A 20,607-nucleotide genomic window follows, 5' to 3' on the forward strand; every position below is an offset into this window, starting at 1 on the left:
AAGCCCACAGTCTAAAGGAGGAAGACGATGAGAAGTAAGCAACTACGAAAGAACAATACGAGTTCAAGAAAAATGTTTACTGTCCAAAAGTGGAGTAAAAGCTAATAGGAATTGTCCGCTTAATGGAGATTTTAAAGAAACGACCTGAGGGCAATTGGTTTTATTTCATTCCAGGCTCTTAATTCTTTGCCCCTTTTTCCTGTAAGGGATTCTTGCGTAGTTAACTGGTTGGACTAGATGGCTGAAGAAGGAAAGGAGATTGATGGGCTGAGGAGAAAGTTGGAGGCTCCCCGTTACGACAGTCAAGGAAGGAGAGAGACAAATCGGGTGTGTGAAGTTGGAGGAAGATTTCGGAATCCGGGGGACTTCCAACAGGAGTGAATGGGAAGGAAAATGGAGAAGGCAGGAGGGAGGATGGGGAAATGAGGCTAGCCGAAGCTGGTGTTAATAAGCCACCCAGCAACCCAGGAGGGGTGTGGAGGCGTGCACGTTCCCAACTCCCATATGGTGGAAAGGAAATTAGCCACAGCGCGCGTACACACACACACACTCCCTCACTCACTCACTCATGCACACGCACTCCACGCAGCCACCCCTCCGTATCCACAAAACACAAAGATATTGGGCGGGGAAGGGGAGAGGAGGGAGAGGTGTGGCGAGCCCGGAGCCCCGAGGACTAAGACGCCCAAGTCCGTGCAGCTCCTCGCTTACAAAGCATTGCGCAACAGGCGGCCTGGGCTCGCGGAAGGAGGCGGAGGAGGGAGAAGGGCGGGCGGTCGGGGCTGCTGCGTGCAGAAACAGCAGCTGCGGGGACTGTCGGGGAGAGGAGGGCGGGGCCGCAGCGGCTATAAAGCGTCCTCGCCAGTCAGAGCCGGACATAAACAAACCTCGCGCTCTGCTGCACGCTTGCTGCGCTCACCCACGCTTTCGGGCTCGGAGTTCCCTGCTGGACCCCAGACTAGGGCGCGGCTGAGTGTCTTCCTCGGATCGGCGCTTCTCATCTCCCAATCCTTACTTTCCCCCCAGGTAAGGCGAGCCACTCGCCCCCCAACTCCACCACGTGGACCCTGATGGGGAGCCCCGGGGTCGTTGGTTTTCCCTTTCCGCCTGGATTGAGCCCCGCGCCTTGGAGCCTTGGGACCCCGCTGTGCGCCCCGGGCGCAGTAGGCTGCTGGGGTGGGCGGGGTGCAAAACTTGGGGAGAAAGGGATGCTGGAGGGTGGCAGGGGTTTGGGGTTTGATGGGTTGGGGAGCGCTGATTGTCGGCTGCAACTTGGAGGTGAGGCAAGAGGGCTTAAAAATGGGCGTGCTCCACCCAGTCCCTCTAGGATGACCCCACGAGCCCTAGGGTGGGAGCCGCGACCCCTTCCGATGGAAGTCTGTGAACTATGAGTGCATATGTGTACACACATGGAGGGTTGTGAACACCTGGCACACTTCGCCCTGGTTCCGTGCCCAACTTCACAGCTGGCGCCTCTGCCCGGGGAATCATGCGCAGCGTGGGCGCTTCCCGGGTTTGGGCCAGAAGAGGGAGGCGGGCCAGAGTATAGACCAGAAGCCCGGAATAGGGCGCTTCAGCAGAGAAACCTCTCCTGAGACAAGGGCAGAGGGTAGCGTGCGGGCATGGGCGTGCATGAAATGTGATGCACACTTGTGGGAAAAAAGAGAATGCGAGTATTTTGACAAAAAGGGTCTATTGTGGGTTTCGATCTCGCACTGGGAGGTGAAGGAAAGAGAAGGAGAGTGAGGGATGGGGGTGGGGAGGGGTGTCTTGCGGCTCTTGGGATGCTAGGGTGGCGGAGCTGTTCTGTCATCCGATTCATTTCGTACTTTTAAATGACTCGGTTTTAGAGAGTAAGCCTTAAGCACCCCTCCCCCCTGCCACTCCTGGCCGACCTCCCTCTCTCACCCTCGGTCCGGCCAACCCCTATGGCTTACAAGTAGTGGAAACAGCTGGAAGCGCGCAGATAATTCTTCTGCAAGAAGCTTTGCCGCTGGCTTGATTCTGCTTCTTTGAAAGTCTAGGGAAGGGTAGATAGGGATAGAAGACCCTGTCCTCTCTCTGGGAAAAGTGCTTGCGCCCGTCCGGTTACGAACTGAAGCTGCCATTGATGCCAGCTCTCTCTGACTCGTCTGACTTTCTCCCCATCATGTCTCCTGGAGGGCTGCTCCTTGGGCAGGAGATGTTTTTGGAAACGGGAGTTGGACTTGAGAAGATGCAATTCTGCCCTCTTGCTTTTGAGACTGGCAGGGAAAGAGCCCACCCAGGACTGGCAGACTTTAGTCTCTTTCGTCATCTCACTTGCGCTTCAATTCTCCAGACTGTATATCCCAGTTGAAAAAGCCCTCCTCTCTCGGCTCTTATCGCCGATCTCCCAGATTTTTTTTTTTTTTAAATCACAACTACAAGAACCCCACCTTCTACTAAACCTTTCCCAACCCTTTATCATTCTAATATTTTCTATTTATCTCGAATCTAACTTGCTTTGTTTGTATGTTTGCATTGGCTCCGCCCATTAGCTTGTGAGTTCCTGGAGGAAGGGGACTATTTTTATATACCCTGCTTAGATAGCCCAATAACTACTAGTGGGCGTGGAATTGATTAAAGTGAGAGTTGGACTAGATCAGCCTTTCCCCACGGACCTCAGAGGGTTAATGAATAGATTTCAAGTGGTCTATGAACCTTCAAGGGAGAAATAAATTGCACCTTTATTTTCACTACCTGAATCCCAGTATTAAAATTTTTATTAATTTTTTTTTTAAAGAAAGGGAACAGGGATTTAACTAGACTAACAGGTTACCGGGGAGGGGATGGCCCATGATACTAATAAAACTAAGAACCTCTGATGATGGCTTCAAGTCCCTTCCAAGTCTTAATTCAAAATTTGCTGCTGTGTTAAACCCTGTGGAAACTTATAGAAAAATTACATTCTAGAGTACTCTGGTTCTAGGTAGATGGCTAATTATTTTTTCTTTACTTGCCTGGGGTTGGAGTGGGTGGAGTTTTGGCCTAAGAACTGGGGAGACAAATTAGAGGCACCCTATTTCTTTTTTTGCTGAAAAGCTTTGTGATTGTAGGGGATGTCTTTTTTTTTTTTTTTTTTTTTTTTTTTTTTTGTCAGTTTAAATAGACTTTGTGTAAGGGTCCTAAGTTATTTCCTTATACCTCTAAAGCAGTAACAATTCAGAAGACTGAATTGTTGACTGAAGACAGAAGTACCACCTCCTTGGCAGAGCTGGGGTTAGTGCCTGTGGAACAAACGATATTCTATCTTTATTGATTGTTTTTTTCTCCCCACAATAGTATTATATCTTTATTGATTGTTTGCTACAGCTGCCGTTATCTTCACTGGCCTTGGTTACCATTCCCATTTCATAGATAAAGAAAACAGACTAGACCAGAGTGCCTTGCCCGGGATCACACAGCAAAGGACCATAAGAACTTGGACTTTGATTCAGTTTTCTTGCTTCCTAAGTCCACCAGTCTTATAAAATACCATAACGCTCAATCTACCTGGCTTGATTTCCAGTTTTCTGGGCAAGGGCTGTATATTGGATGACCTCTAGGGTGGCTTGACTTACTTTTTCAGAGCTTCTTCAAAGGGCAGTTGAAAATAAGACTTTTTACTGAGTATGTAATAAAATGAATGTCAAAACATAGGATACTAGATGGTGGAGCTGGAAGGAATTCTTAGAATTTAGAATGTTAGAACACTGCATACCAAATATTATTAATAACCACCAGTATTTATATAATACTCTAAGATTTACAATTATTATTTCACTTAATCCTTATAACAATCCTGGGAGGTAGATGCTATTACAGATGAGAAAACTTGAGGTAGGCAAATTCCAGAGTCTTGTCACACAGCTAGTATCTGTGACTGCATTTGAGATTGGTCTTCCTGACTTCAAACCCAGGGTTCTCTACTGCTCCATCTAGCTGCCTCCTGGAAAGATGAGGAAGTTGGACCAGAGCGGGGCTTCTTAACATTTTTAATGTCATAAACCCTTTTGACAACTGAAGCCTATGGACCTCTTCTCAGAATAAAGCTTTTAAATGCATAAAATAAAATCTATAATATTTGGAATGATAGAAAATTGCATGTTCCATATCAAATATTATTAATAACAGCTAGAATTTATATAATACAATATGTAATTGCATTTATTATTGCATAATTGCAATTATGTTGCTTCCCTCAGCTGCTTTAAAGGCCATTCCAGCTGGAAATTCTATTTTTCAACAAGTCAGTCAGTCCTCATTTATTAAGCACCCTGTTTGCCAGGCACTATGCTGTGTGCTGGGGATACAGAGGCCATTTCTCCCAAAAGCAACAACAGAAGCATCAAAACCAAAGATTTATTAATGCATAGTGAAAATCCAAAGAAATAGTCTCTGTTCTCAAAAAGCTTGTTTTTTCAGAGAAGTAATAGTATACAAAAATAAATACGAGGCTATTGGGTAGAGGTCAGAAAGACCCCAGTTTGCATCTGACCTCAAACACTCACTAGCTGTGTGACCCCTTGCTAATCAGGTAACCTCTGTTTACATTGTAGAAGGAAATGGCAAACCACTAAAATATTTTTGCCAAGAAAATCCCATATAGTTTCAGGAAGAGTTGGACTCAACTCAACAATAATATGAACAAAGCTATTACTCTCCAGCTAAGAAGACTGGGAAATGTTTCCTGTAGAAGGTGATCTTTGGGTGGAGCAGTGAGAACCACCTAGGATTCTACTAGGCCGAGGTGAGGAATGAGTGCTTTCCAAGCATGTGGGAAAGAGCCAGCACAAAGAGTGAGAGAAGAGATGAAAGTCTGAGGGAGAAAGAAAGTCCAATTCACTGGATGGGAGAGGGTATGAAAGAAACTAACTTATGGGAAGATACCTTGGGGGTTCATGGATACAATTTGGCCCAGGTTGCTACCTTTGAAATAGACAAGGAAATTGAGTTCCCTAAGCAGGAGGGGAGTAGGATGCAGAGAGGGGGCTAGAATCTACATGAACTGTTCAAGGTCAGATCCTGCATTAAATCCTTTGCCAATTGTCCCACTGGAAAGGCCAATTCCCATTTTAATAATTTTATTTTGTTTTGCGGAGTGGGTGTGTAGACAGTAATAATGATAGAAATCTAATTTTTGTGAGGCTCCCAAGAAATGGGGGCGGGTTGTTGGAAGGGGAATAATCTAAATCATACATTCATGAGAGACCAAAAAACAAACTGGGTGACAGTGGGAGAGCCTGGGAGGTTGTTAGTAGGATTCCATTTACCCTTGTGATGGGGAACAATTCAGAACCCTACTGTTTGCCCCTTTGCTTTTTTTAAAAAAACTAGGGCACATGACCTGAACTGCACACCCACTGGGAAAGAAAGATAGTATTGTTTGATAATGGCCCTCACACTAACCGAGCTTGCCTGGAAAGAACAACAGAGCCATGAGTCAAAGATTTTGTACCTTCTAGACGCCCAGGATGACTCAATGTTGGAAATTCTTGCATTTGAAGCTGGAAGGGAGCTTAGAACAGATATGTTGGAGCTGGAAAAGGGTCTTAAAACTGCGTTGGAATATAAAGTGGTACCATTTGCACCCTTGAACAGAGGGAATTGGAAGAGTTCTTAGAATGCTAGAACAGAATCTTAGAATCTGGCAGTTGGGAGGACCATCTCGGAAGGCCATCTGCTTTCTACGTGCAAACTGACTAAGGAATTCTTTCCACTATGTCCCTTCCTCATTAGTGACTCAGGAAGAATGATACTTGTTTTTGAAGGGCTACTGTGTGGAAAGATTAGATTTTTTCAGTTAGCTTCTAAGGGCAGAGCCTGTAGCTATGGGTAAAAGTTGTAAAAGAGCTGATTAAGCTTGTAGGAAAAACAACAACAACAAAGAAATTTAAAAGACCAAACTTTCTAATACCTTCAGCTATTGGGCTGCCTCCAAGAGGGTGGGTTTCCCTTCTTTCTGGAGCCTTTGAAGCAGACTGGGTACCCCATTTTCTTGGTTGTGTTATAAAAACTTGGTTTTTAGTTGGGGGTGAACTTAAATGCCTCCTGTAGTATTTTAGGACTCTGAAATTCTGTGATTTCTGGTGGTCCTGAGTCTTGGAATACCTGGAATGAGAGTACCCAGTCACTCTTTAAATATAGAAAATTAAGGCCCAAATGAATGGTTTAAGACCACCTGCATAGTAAACAAGTGGGATTGCACCCAAACCTTGACCCTGAAATCTGATGCTCTTCCAATGTAGCCTGACTTGAAATTTAACTCTTGGAGTCCAGCCAGACCATAGCATGTATTTTCCATGCCTGGACAATAGCAATGACTTAGCTACACTCAAGAGTTTGAGTAATGTTAGGAGATATAAATAGATAGATAGATAGACAGACAGACAGACATAGATACACGTGTGTGTGTGTGTGTGTGTGTGTGTGTATTTATTTATTTATTTTTATTTTTTTCCTGGTTTGCATCTCTTTCAGTTTAATATTTGATGAAAAGGGCCTTGTGGATAATCTGCTTTAAGAGGCCCTCCAGTAAGCCAAGAGTCTTCTTTATCTAAGAAGTAAATCTTAGGGATTCTTCTAATTCCTATTATTGTTTCCCTGACATTGGGCCTGGCCTAAGGCCTGCCCACCTATGGTCTTTCCTTCTCCACTTTTACCCTGACATCTCCAGGGTGAGGTGTGTAATAGAGAACCTCATTAATATATACATTTGGTACTGAAATATCAAGTACCTCAGAGTACAGTTTTTAGAACTAAGAGACTGGAATCCAGCCTTGCCTTAGACTCATTGGAGTTACTGGGCAAGTGAATCACTCCAAGACTCATTTTCCTCATTTTAAAAATAGAAATTACATTACTTGAACTGCTTACCTCACGGGGCTCTCCTGAGAATCAAATGAAATAATGGATTAAAAAAAAAATTTGATGGGTTTAACCATCCACATGGGAAAAATCAGGTGGATGAAAAATTGTAATTGTCCAAATCATGCTAAACTTCTAAATGGGCAATTAATAGAACTTATCTATGGGAGTATATACATGTGTATTGATATCTACATATGCCTGTTATGTATATGTGTACATGTATATGTATATAAATATATATTTAACACAGATATATGTGTGTATATATATGTATACATGTGAATTATACAACTAACTAATAAAAAAAGCAGAATGTGATCAAAGCCATAATGATACTGTGGATTTGATTCTGGAACCAAAGACCTGAGTTCAAATTATACATGAGAGGTTAGACCATAGGGAAATAATATGTGTGCATATGTATGTACCTGTGCATGTATATTCACACATATTTAACATAAATAAATATATACAAATAACTAAAAATATATACAAATAACTAAAAAACAAAACAAAAGAAAAACTAGAATGTAAATTTAGGGCCATCATGATATTGTGGATTTGACTCTGGAGCAAAAGACCTAAGTTCAAATTCTGCCTGTGATACTTATTACTATATGACCTAACTCTCATGTATATGTATGTATGTGTATGTGTCTGTCTGTCTATCTATCTATATTTAACATAAACAGATCTATTTAACAATTTATACAAATAACTAAAACAAACAAACAAACAAACAAAAAAACCCAAACTAGAATGTAATTAGAGCCATGATGATATTGTGGATTTGACTCTGGAGCCAAAGACCTGAGTTCAAATTCTGCTTGTGATATTTATCACTGTGATCTAACTTCTCATGTGTGTATATATATGTATATATACATATATTTAACATAAACAGATGGATTAAAAATTTATACCAATGACTAAAAAAATGCAGAATATATCAGAACCACAATGATATTGTGGATTTGATTCTGGAGCCAAAGACCCAAATTCAAATTCTACCTGTGATACCACTATGTGGCTTAAACTCTCAGAGCCTTGGTTTTCCACATCTGTAAACTGGAGAGTGGGATGTTTTCTAAACACTGTGATCTGTATGTATATTGGATCCTTTCCCAAATAATCTCTTCCTTTTAATACACACTAATTATGCCTTTAAAGGAAATCCTTCTGTTACAGTGAATGTCATTGTAGCCCAGGGGCAGACACAGGTTCCAAATAAGCATGTGTTTGTTTTTTGTCATGCCCTACTGTAGTAACACTGGCATTGTTCATAGGATTACAGTGAATTCTCTAATAGCCACTGGGCACATAATTGCCCATATCTCAAGTTCAGGGAATAGTCCTCCAGTAAAACTAAAAACCTCTTCTTTTCCCCCTGGTGCTTATCCTCCGGGTCCCCTCTGCTCCAGTATTTCCATGCCAGGAAAAACCTCAAGCCTGCCAAAATACCATCTAGACAAAAAGACCTACAAGATCCAGGAACTCAGCAGAGGGGAAAAGGTGGGTGGGGTGCAGGGCCCTTCCCTAGGTCCCCTGCTGTGAGCTGAGCAAGTTATTTTCCTCTTGATTGGCTCAGTGCCACATTTAGTACAAGGGGGTCTGTCTCCCAGCCCCAAAGACTGGGAATGTGCAACCAGTAGCATTCCCTGGACCCAATAATACTGTACTGCCATGATCCTGTCTAACCTCCCAGAACTTCCAGACAAGGACTTTTTTTTTTTTTTTTAAGGGTTATAAACCTTTAAGAAATTGAGTTTTTTAGCTAGTTAAAATTTGCAAATACTTATACATTTGCTTTAAGCCACTCATTTAAAGTCAGCCTGGAATCATAATCTCTGGCACCTATTAATTATGTAAACTGGAGAAAGTTGATGCCTTAGGCCTTATTTTTATTTATTTTTTCAATCTGTAAAATGCAGAGATTGGACAGAAGGATCCTTATGGGGCAGCTAGCCTAGAGTCCAGAAGTCTTTTAAGTACAAATTCAGCTTCAGATACTTCCTAGTTGTTTGATGCTGCAGGTAAGTCATTTAATTTCTGTCTGCCTCAGTTTCATCATCAGGAAGATGGGGATAATAATAGTACCTACCTGCCTGTGTAAGAAAATTATCAAATGGTAATATTTGTAAAGTGTTTAGTATAGTGCTTGGCACCTAGTAAGTGCCATATAAATTATTTACAGGACCCCTTCCAGTATTAGGGAGTTAGCAAGCTAGTCTTCTCTAATACCTCTTTGCCTCTTTGAGATAAAAGTATTTTTTTCCAGTAGCTTCTTTCAAAAGTCCACTTGGTTCATGACTTTCCCAGTGCTTCTATTAGTTTTCCCTTCCACCTCAAGTTCTCTTGTAGTTACTGATTAAATGTAGTACTGACTACTAAAAAAATATAATCTGGCTTTAGTAGATTGTAAACTCTGGTACTAGAGCCATGCTTTATCCAATCCAAGAGACCAGGACCTGTCTAGCATTGTTCTAGTCTTTTTTGCTTAAGGAATCCAATCAGTCCTTACATTGCTAATGGAATGGGCATGTCAACTACCAATCCCTCAGACTAGACCAGGAGTTGTTAACTTGTGGCCTATGAACTTGTTTTTTAAATCACAAAAACCATATTTTAATATATTTGATTTCCTTTATAATTCCCTTAATTTTATTTTATTCATTTTAAAATGTGACTCAAAGAGGTCCGTAGGCAGACTTCCAAAGAGCATTCATACCACAAAAACTTGGTTAAAAACCTTTGGACCTAAGCCCTAACTTGCTTCTAATATAGAATTTCTCCCTATCAAACATTTTTAATCTGGGGTCCATCTCCCTTCCACACACACACTGTAAGGTCCTTGAAGAAGGAGACTTGCTCCTTTTAATATCAGTATTCTGGCACATGATGGTCACTTTTTGGAAACTTGGTCCCTTTAATATCGGTATTCTTCAGAGGCTTGGCACATGATGGTTACTCCTTGGAGACTTGGTCCCTTTAATTTGGTATTCTTCAGAGGCCTGGCACATGATGGTCACTCTTCGGAGGGAACCTTTATCTTAGTAGAAAAGACATTCCTGTCAAAGGACCTGGGATAGTCCCCTTGACTTGTGTGGGCTTTATCTGTAAAATGAGGTTGGACAAGATGATCCCTTTCTAAGGTCCCTTTTCAGCTCTGATTCTAGGCTACTTTAAATCTATGACAACCACAGGGCTCTGCATTTAATTTCTATAATAAATAAATTAGTAATTCAATAACAAACAAGGCTGGTTGTTATCCCTGTGATTTAAGTATTCTAATCCCATTATAACGAATAAGATATAAATTTCACTACAGGGGGAGAAGAATGGGGATGGCAGTAGAGAATTTTTTGCAATGGGTGTTTTTATAGTATTTATCAAATTCATTAACCTTGAGAATTTGAATATTCTATTTCCTTCTCCCTATTAAATTTTTTTTTCGAGAAAAACATTTTTTTATCCAAAAAACAATAGACTCACACTTTCTTGTTTATGGTTTCTGTAAGAAAACATTTAAAATTCAGTTTGCCAACATTCTTGCAGGCTTGGGGCTGAAGAAGGGCCAAGAATGTGTTTCAAGAAGCTGTATTTTGATCTCTATCCGATAATCCAGGGCAAAAAAGTCTATAGACTGCTCTCCCCAAGTGAAGCAGGAGATCTGAGAGCATCCAGCTGATGTTATGAACCATGCACTCATCGCTCCAGGAAGAACTTTGGCTTTGTATTTGGGGAGGAGGAAGAAGAGGAAGAAATAGGGATGGTAGTTAAAATTCAAATAAGCTATAATAAAGCATCAACAGAATTTTTAAAAATCCATCTTCTGAAGAGCCTACTGCTCTGGAAAGGACACTCAGCTCTCACGGACCTCTTCAAAGTTAGCCACTGGGAAATGGATGCACAACATAAGGCATGTTAATAGGATTGAAAAATATCTGGATGTGACCACAAGGAAAAATTTGGTGATTGATGATCAGTGGAAAACTTTCCAGCAAGCCTCCTCACTCTGTCCCCATTCATTGGGCCTGTTGCCCTATCTTAAACCACTCTAGCCTTGCCAACCCTCAATCTCCTACCAAGTCTGTTTTTATCTTAACAATCCAAGTGTAAGTCATTTTTAGGTCATATGTGATGATTAAAAAAAAAAAAAAAAAAAGCTGTGTATTAGTTGTGGAAGAAAATAAAGGACAGAAAGAGAGGAGCACTTGTTGAGACTAGTTGAGATTTCATTGGGAGCTGGGGGAATGGGGATTTCTCAGGTTTGGAAATTGTTTGCATTGATGGTAGATTGGAAATTCCATCCTACTTTAATTTGTGGTCTTGGTGACCTGGAGCAAACAAAGGCAAGCAGCTATGTGGGCAGGGGAGAGAGAGCACTGGGCCTGGAATCAGGAAGACTTCTAGAACACACTTGGTCACTTATAAGCTGTGTAATCCTGGACAAGTAACTTAGTTTGTTTGCCTCAGTTTCTCCAGATGTAAAATGGGGATAATCGTAGCCCATTTCCTTCACCCTAGTATGAATACCTAGAGTGAAATTTGGAATTGGACTCTTCCTTCTGTCTGGCATTCCTCTGTGTGATTCTGGACATATTATTTTAATTTTTCCCATGTAAAATGGAGGTGGGATTAGACTAGAAAAACATGTATGATCCCTTCCAGGACTAAATTCTGTGACAATATAGCTACAGAATGCCTTAAGCAACTATTAGGGGTAATACATGATTCTAAAGGTTGGACTAGATGACCTTTTTACATTGAATTTCATGAGGGTCTAGTCAAGACTTCCCAACTTAGCCAATTATTTCAGAACTGGGGTTTCTCTTACTATCCTCCCAATCCTTAGCCCACTGCTGGTGGCAAAAACAAACAAACAAGCAAAACATCATAGGACTCTGGAACCTTTTTAGACACTCCAGATTAGAATAAACCTCAAGTCATCCCCAGCCCATCTAAGATAACTGAATCAAGCAAAGTTAAATTGGTTGTTGTCAAGATGAGTTTTGTGACCCAGTCTGGCATATTGTAGCCCATTGGAATCCCAGTTCCTCCTCTTAAGACCTAGGTGACCTTGAGAAAGATTAGTCTTTTGGAGTTTGATTTTTCTGGACTTTGTTTCTTCCTATGTAATTTTTTTTTTTTTTTGGGGGGGAAGAAAACCCTGTATATGATCCCTTTTTGGTCTAAAATCTAGAATAACAACCATCAGCCTAACATCCTTTCAAGCTACAAGTCCCATATCTTAAGTTATAGGAAGGAAGGAAAGAAAAAACACATTATTATTTAGTACCTACTCTGGACTAAGCACTTCATAGATATCTCCTTCAGTCTTCATAATAACTTTAGGAGGTGAACATTCTCATGATCCCCATTTTACAGGTACAGAAATTGAGATAGATTACAGTTAAATGAATTTACCTAGAGTCACACACCCAGTGTCTGAGTCTGGCTTTGGACTCGTTTTTCTGACTCTAGGCCCACCACTCTATCCACCAATGCTTCAGAGTATCTTAGAATTCTTCACCGGGAATTGGAAGAACCTTCAAGGTCACCTTCTTTAGTCCCCTATTTCAGGTGGGCACTTAAGTTACTGGTAATTGGCTGGATGATTTAGTGTCTAAAGGAATTTGACGCAGGTTTTCTGGTTGAGTGAATAAACTCTTGAGGTTTTCAAACCCTGTGTTTCCTGTTCAGGTTTTGTTGGGCAAGATATACAGCTAAACAGTAGCTCCCTGAGGTCAGCAGCCCTTCAGAACCAATACTTATTAATCTGGAGTTTGCCCTGTTCCTCCTTGAGTCCCTGGCAGGGATGGCAAGGACAGAACCTATCTTCTAGACAGCCTGAGTATATGTACTTCTTGGGGCTCCTTGGGACTGCGATGTGTTCCTGGATGCCGATTTGGAGAGAAGACAACATCATTAAAAATAGTAGCCAGTGAGGTTTTACTGAAAGACTACTGAGGTCAGACAGTGGAGGAGTTGGGGTTCGGTGATAATTCCTAGCCTTTATGAAATGCATTACAAATCCTAGCTCCTTTTGTTCTTACAGCCTCCTTGTATGTGTCAGGTATAAATGGTTTTATTATTTATTCCCACTTTACAGATGAGGAAACAGATTGGCTAAATGACTTTCCCAACATTACACAGCTAGGACAGTCTTCCTGATTCTACTCCGTCCACTAACTGTCTATTATGATGGTAATAATAGCTCCTGCCTTGTCTCCTTCTCTCACTTCCCTATTTCTGTCAGTTAAACCCACCATCTGTTTGCCTGGCCAGACTCTTGTGCCGAATACCATAGTTCTGTCTTAACTCTTCCCTCTCTTGAGGAGACTATCAAGTCTTATTGATTGTATGTTTCTTGACAACTTTTGGACTCTTGGAATATCTTTATTATCAAAACCCTGTCTGGGCTTCTGAGGTCTTAAATGGTGACTTCTCTCCAGTCTTCTACCAATATCATAGTAGGTACTGTGACCACAGATTATGTGGATGTGTGTGTCTGTCCAAAACAACAACAACAACAACAACAAAAACCCTAAACAAATTTCCACCATTTCATAGAAGTCTTTCAGTGTTTCTCTGAATTCCTCACGTTCACATTTTTGTGTGTGTAATAATAGTCTGTTATGTTTATGTACTATGATTTGACCTGCCATTTATGAGTTATTTTGAAACTGTTATGCTGCTATGGTTATTTTGGTCCATACGGCACCTTTCTGTCTGTCATTTTAGTGACTATCCATAGTAAAAGAGGAAGAAATTGAGTCAGAAGGATTAAGGGACTTGGCTTTATTATTAAAGTGATGGAAATTTATTTCAAGGTAAGTAAGGGTCAAAACAGGATCTGGCATCCCACTATTATATCTTTCTATCTTAACCTTGTACCTATTTCTGTGTGTTCAGTGCTTTAGCTCGTTTTCTCAGCCTTGTCTTTATTTCTCTTACTTAGGCATTAGATGTCCTTTGCTCTTCTCTTTACCTTATGACCTTAGTTTTCCACCCCTCCATCTTTTCCTCCCTTTCATCGGTCAAGGTAATGCATTTTCTTCTGTTTATGTCTCTCCACTGAACTTACCTTGTAACAAGTCTATACTCTTGATATTAATTATGAATGCATTAGTATTAAAATATTATATTATATAATAAATATATTAATAATATTAAAGTCTCTATCATTTAATAATATTAATAAATGGCAACAAAATATCTCCAGTACTTAAATACAAAATGTTTCATTTATATTCTTTTACTTTAATTAATATTAATAATATTAAACAAAGTCTCCATCACTTAATATTAATAAATGGCAACAAAAGTCTCCAGTACTTAATAAAAAATGTTTCATTTACGTTCTTTCACTTTAATATTAATTAATAATATTAAACAAAGTCTCCACTTAATAATATTAATAAATGGCAACAAAATGTCTCCAGTACTTAATACAATATTTTGAGACTTATTAGTCTCAAATAACAAGTCTTAATATTTGAGGCTTATTAGTCTTATTCACATTCTTTCACTCCACACATCCAGCTGGTTGTCAAACTTTATTCTATTGCCATAACATCTTATGTGACTGACTTCTTTTCTGCTCACATAGCTAATATCTTTATTCAGGCCCTTTAAGCACAACCTTCAAATTAGTCTCTCCCTGACTCAAGTCTCTGCTGACAGGGGTGTCCTTTTATAGTTAAGTGTCCTCATTAAACTTCCAGTGGTTCAAGGAAAACAAAAGTAAACTCTTCTATTTGTCTTTTTAGCCTTAAATAAACCTGAAAATTAACCCTTTCCTAAACTCTATACTTTGACCAAATTGTCTGGTATCTTACAGGTGAGAAACTCTGAGTCTGATCTCTTTTTTCGCCTGCTGCATACTTCCAAAAGTGGTTACATCAATTTTTAAGTTGAAAGGAAATTTCATCTAGTCCCAAATTGTTAAATAATTGGACATACTCATTCACCAAACTTTTAATTAAGTACTTATTTTTTGCAGTGTGCTGGGCTAACTTGGCTAGACTCTGGGGCAATAATTGATTTCTTCAGACATTCATTATCTGTCTTATCCAATATATAGTTCCCAACTTTAAGATACATTCCCTGCCCTACTACATCTTAGTCTTAATAAGATGAGATGCAAACATTGATTACTGTAATATGTAGTAATAAAATATGGACTCTGGACTCCACAAGGTTACAACCTAATAGAGAAAGGTGTGTATAGGGGATGAAACATAATGAATAAGATGTGGACTTCAGAGAATACACTGGGCTCTGCCTTATGATTGTATTTGTCCCATATGTTCTGTTCTTCTTGGATTCTCATAACACTCCTGTAAAATTAGGCAGGCTTAATGCAAATTGAAAGCCAAGGGAAGAAGCCAAATCTTTGTAGCTTTAAAACTGGAAGGGATGTTAGAGATATTAGAGACTCCCAAGCATGAAGGGTGGAGACAAATGGCCTTAATCTTGGAGGCAGAAATCTGATAGATGGAGAAATTTGCTCTTCTGGAAGTTATATTCTCACTTCTTGATATCATTTCTTGATTCCTTTCCCAGGAATGTCCATTTTAGGGAACCAATATTGGGGGTGGATGGGTAAGGATAATAATAAAAAAAAATTATCACTCTATTTTACCAGTGAAAAAACTGTGACTCAAAAATTATACCAGGGCTTCCCATTACAAAACCAGTGGGTTCCTTCCCAACTCTTCCCCTTTCTTCTGAACACACTCTTAGTTGGATTAGAAATCTAGTTTTGATTTTTTAACTATATCTCTGTCTTCTCATAAATCTCCCCCCTTTAATTAGATTAATTTATTTAAAAAAATAATTTAATTAGACCCTCCCTGAGGGTCAGGACTGTTTTTTTAAGCTCTGGCTTGCCAGATTTTAGTCACTTAATAAACAACAATAATTAAACAGTCATTAAACAAGAGACCATTATGTAGACTGGACCCCTGTCCCCAGATCTTTTACTATGTGGGTACTACTGCCACAGGCACAGTGGCTAGCCCTTCCATTAATCTTGGTTCTTTAAGCATAGCCAGTTCATCTTCATTTGCAGTCGTACATCTTTGTTATGTCCTTTCTGCAGCTTATTTGCTGAAAAACCTGTAACATTTTACTTACTATTACCATGAATGAGCTTTTCCATCATCTTTGGGGTGCCCTGCCATTTTAGTTATTTAGAACCTGGCAATACATGACTCGCTGTCAAGTTAACAAATGTTTATTATTTATAATATTTACTAAATGGCAGGCACTGTGCTAAGTGCTGAGGCTACAAAAATTGGCAGAAACCATGGTAGTTGCTGCCCCACTCACATTCTAATGGGGAAAACAACGAACAAATAACTTTATATGCAAGATGTCAATCTTGCAGCTCTTTGGCTTTTGTGAGATTAAAGAAAAAGGGGCCCAAAGAGACTTGAGTGGCATGTGCCCAGAAACACAGCAGAAGCAGGGTTATCTAGAACCCAAGCTTGCATACGATTCATGCATCTACTAGCTCTCTTAAGTGGGTTTTTGTTTGTTTATTAGGTAGGACACTGACTGTGAATCACAAGGACTTTTTTTCTGTTTTTTTGCTCTAAGGGAATACTGCCAGGCCCCCAAGTTTTGGAATGTCCCTGTGACAGTGTAGGCGAGGTATTCTGCTGGCTGGGCCCTCATGACCACAGCACGCTGACTTTGCAAAGCCCCAAAGGAGAAAAAAAACAAAAAAACTTGTTTTCCCTCTGTTCCCACCCCTTCTTTGCTAACCCCCCTTTTTTTCTACCTCCCCTCCCCCCAAAAGAAAAACTTGCTGATCCATCACAAACTTTGTCTCATGAGAGATGAATAATGAAGTCGTTGGGGTTGTCTTCCTGGGGAAGTGGTGCTGTTGCTACATGGAGGAGCTCAGCCCAGAGTAGTGGGGGTGGAGTAGAGAGTGAGTACATATACATGTATACATAGTGTCCACTTTGCAATCAATCAGTTTATTTTTTAGAAATTGTATTGAAATCAGCCTCTGCCATGGAGTTGCCGGAGATGCCTTTATTTATCTGGAGATTCTCATGGAGTTGGGGAGATAGTGCTACTAAGGGAAACTGACAAGGTCCAAGTGGTTGAGATTCTCGTGGAGTTGGGGAGATAGTGCTACTAAGGGAAATTGACAAAAGGTCCAAGTTATTGAGATTCTCCTGGAGTTGTGGAGATAGTGCTACTAAGGGAAATTGACAAAAGGTCCAAGTTATTGAGAGTCTCCTGGAGTTGTGGAGATAGTGCTACTAAGGGAAATTGACAAAAGGTCCAAGTTATTGAGAGTCTCCTGGAGTTGTGGAGATAGTGCTACTAAGGGAAATTGACAAAAGGTCCAAGTTATTGAGATTCTCCTGGAGTTGTGGAGATAGTGGTACTAAGGGAAACTGACAAAAGGTCCAAGTTATTGAGAGTCTCCTGGAGTTGTGGAGATAGTGCTACTAAGGGAAATTGACAAAAGGTCCAAGTTATTGAGATTCTCCTGGAGTTGTGGAGATAGTGCTACTAAGGGAAACTGACAAAAGGTCCAAGTTACTGAGATTCTCCTGGAGTTGTGGAGATAGTGCTACTAAGGGAAACTGACAAAAGGTCCAAGTGATTGAGATTCTCCTGGAGTTGTGGAGATAGTGCTACTAAGGGAAACTGACAAAAGGTCCAAGTGATTGAGATTCTCCTGGAGTTGTGGAGATAATGCTACTAAGGGAAACTGACAAAAGGTCCAAGTGATTGAGATTCTCCTGGAGAATCACTGGGAATATAAATACAAGGAAGTCATCCTCTGTCCCTCAAGGAGCTTAGATTCTAATGGAAAAGACAATACAGAAAGGAGAGCTGAAGGGAGAAGTTGAGGTACCTGCCCACAGACATGGTGACAAAGTCCAGAAAGTCAAAAGTACAGCCATAAGGGGAATGAAACATCCTTTATTCATGATTATCTCTTAAAAAGGAGATCCCAGGAAGGAACCTCCACTATGGGAGAGGGCCAGCCTGGAAGCAGAAGTTCTAGGAGTTGAGTGCTTTGGTGGTAAAGTCTGGAGAGTGAGAAGAAGATGGAGAAGTGGGCATTACAAAATTGTGCCATTCTATATCAGGGAGGTCCGTGAGGAATATCTGAAGACCACACTAGTCCATTTATTAGCTGTGAGATTCTAAATAAGCAACTTTTTCGGCCTTCATTTCTTTGCTTGTAAAATCAGGGCATTTGCTTACTGCTTCTAACATTATTAATTCAAGTTTACTTCCAATTTGAGCCCTTGCTTTTTTTTTTTTTTCTGCCCAAAATCTATAGAGGAAAAAAGAATAACAAGACGTTCATTTGTCCCAGTTCATTTGTCAGTAAAGAATCTGGCCTTTCTGGGGGTAGGGAGAGGAGAGAGTAGGCCGGAAAAAATTCATAGCAATTGACAGCAAAAATGTTTCCCTTTTCCCTATACAGGCCTCTCCTTCACTGCCTGGGGTTAGTTTCCAGCAGAAGCTAACCTCTGTGGGCCTTGGTGGTGGCATGGTGGCAAGGGCCCTTGCCTGGCACACAGCAGGCCTGACCAGCCTCTGCCCCCTTGCTGAGCTGGTGATTCCCAGCAAATCCCTTTTCTTGAGCGCCTTGGGATTTTCCAATTTTAACATGAGGTCATTGATTTAGGTGATCTCTGAGGACTCTTCCCAGCTCTGACCTTCTGTGTCCCTAGGGTCCATCAGCTAATCTGAGGGCTCATGGTGCAGAGGGATGGGCAGGAACTGTGGGGAAGCCAGTCTTGGGGTTTTTCAGTGTTTGTCTTTGCCTCCCACTGGGAGACTGCCTGCTCACTCTCTACCAGACATGGCAATCCAAAGACCTGTGGCCATGAATACTGAAAATGCCTCCTATTTCACAGCTTGTATCCTCAGCTCCAGATAGGGCTGGCTCCCTGCTGTGCAGCAAATACCATATTTAGATTTCCCTCAATGACTTCTTGCTTTTTTAGCTAAGGTCATAAGCTGGGTCTGTGCATAGATTTCCTGGGGTACATGAACGTGAATGAGAATCCCTTTTCCTTCCCTCCCTGCCCCATGCAAATGTGTGTGTATGATATATATCTATATATAATATACATACTCACATATATGATATATATATATATACTCATAATATTTTTGTGTTTATATAAATCTGTATATAAATATACATATTTACACATACATACACATGTACATATGCACACATATTTTTGTTTATGTAAATCTGTATTATACATACAAATACATACATCTTTGTATATAATATACATGTGTATATATACATACAAATATGTGTATATATTTTTGTGTTTATGTAAATCTGTATATATAAAATACTTATTAATACATATACAACACATATATATTATTTGTGTTTATATAAATATACCTATGTATACATACATACATATATTTTGTGTTTATAAATTTGTATGTTTATATATATATATATATATATATATATATATATATATATATATATATATATATACACATGCACACACACACACATATACACACACACACAAAGTTATAATATAAAAAGAGAGTTTTTATTTTCACCAACCCCTAACTGAAGTTTCACATTTCCTTCAGTTATTTAAAGGGAAGAGGTCTGTGGTCTTCACTTGACTGCTCAAGTAGGCCTGTGACATCCAAATAGTTCAGAACCACCTCAAGCACCCAGTTTTCAATCTCACTTTTCTTTTTCTTCTCCTTTATTACATTTAGTCTATATTGCCAAATTGGATTAATATATGCAGACACTTGTGTCACCCAAGTTATAAATTGAGCTTGTGAAAAGGAAGGTTTAGGTGAAACGTTAGAAAAGTCATTAATTCCTTTTTTTTTTTTAAATAAAGTTTTTATTTTCAAAACACATGTATAGATAGTTTTTAACAGTCATTTTGTTCCTTAGGTCCAAAGTTAAACAGAAAAAAAACTGAAGGTTTTGGAGGAGGGGGAGAAACAGGGAACTGGAGGATCTTTGATTTAGTATTGTAAAGACCTTTGTAATTACACTTTGTTCTTGTGTACCTGTACTGTCCTTTAAACTTTGCTGCATTCATTCATGGTACAGTGAACAAAGTATTAGATTTGGATCTTCAGGTTACTGGAAGGAGGAGGTATGAGGACATAAAGGTATATGGCTTTAGGCAAGATGGCTCAGTTATTTATTCTTGTACAATAGGGAGATTTGCCCTAACATTCCTTCCAGTTCCAAAGCTGGTATGAAAACTCCAGAGAGTCCTTGCTCTTTGTAGAATCTTACTAGGAGACTTAAAAAAAGATGTATTAAGGGTCTATCAGATAGATGGTCTAATATTAAATGGCCTTAAGACAGGCTGTTTTTAAGTCCCATAAGAGACAGCGACAGCTATAGGAACTGTGAAATAGAGGGAAAAGGTCCTGTATTTGGAGTAGGAAGATCTGGATTTTAGGCCCAGTATATTCATGAGGTTGCAGGTTGACTTTAAGCCAGGCCTTTCACCTTTCTGTGACAATACTTGTATGACTTCTCTTGTAATTATAAATCTCAGTTGAGAGAACTTGAATGAATCCCTTTGGGATGTTAGAAAGTGCTGTACAAATGGAGAGGTTATCCATGGGAGACTTTACGTCGTCCTTTACTACTCTCCCCTCTACCCTTAATTCACAAAAATCTCTATCTTATGAGCTAATAATGGGCACCTTGAAGGCATTATACAG

At 40.1% G+C, this 20,607-nt stretch overlaps 1 protein-coding gene across 1 annotated transcript in view; it reads left to right on the plus strand.

Annotated features, from left to right (window-relative positions):
- Window positions 1–633: 633 nt before the first annotated feature.
- The window catches only part of NDRG1 (N-myc downstream regulated 1), a 74,977-nt gene continuing 55,003 nt past the window's right edge, over window positions 634–20,607 (plus strand). Inside the window, exon 1 of the mRNA XM_074265060.1 lies at window positions 634–1,026. The gene's annotated coding sequence lies outside the window, so the exon portion shown is untranslated. The remainder of the gene's footprint in view (window positions 1,027–20,607) is intronic.

This window comes from Sminthopsis crassicaudata, chromosome 1, assembly GCF_048593235.1.
Source record: "Sminthopsis crassicaudata isolate SCR6 chromosome 1, ASM4859323v1, whole genome shotgun sequence".
NCBI classification, from domain to species: domain Eukaryota; kingdom Metazoa; phylum Chordata; class Mammalia; order Dasyuromorphia; family Dasyuridae; genus Sminthopsis; species Sminthopsis crassicaudata.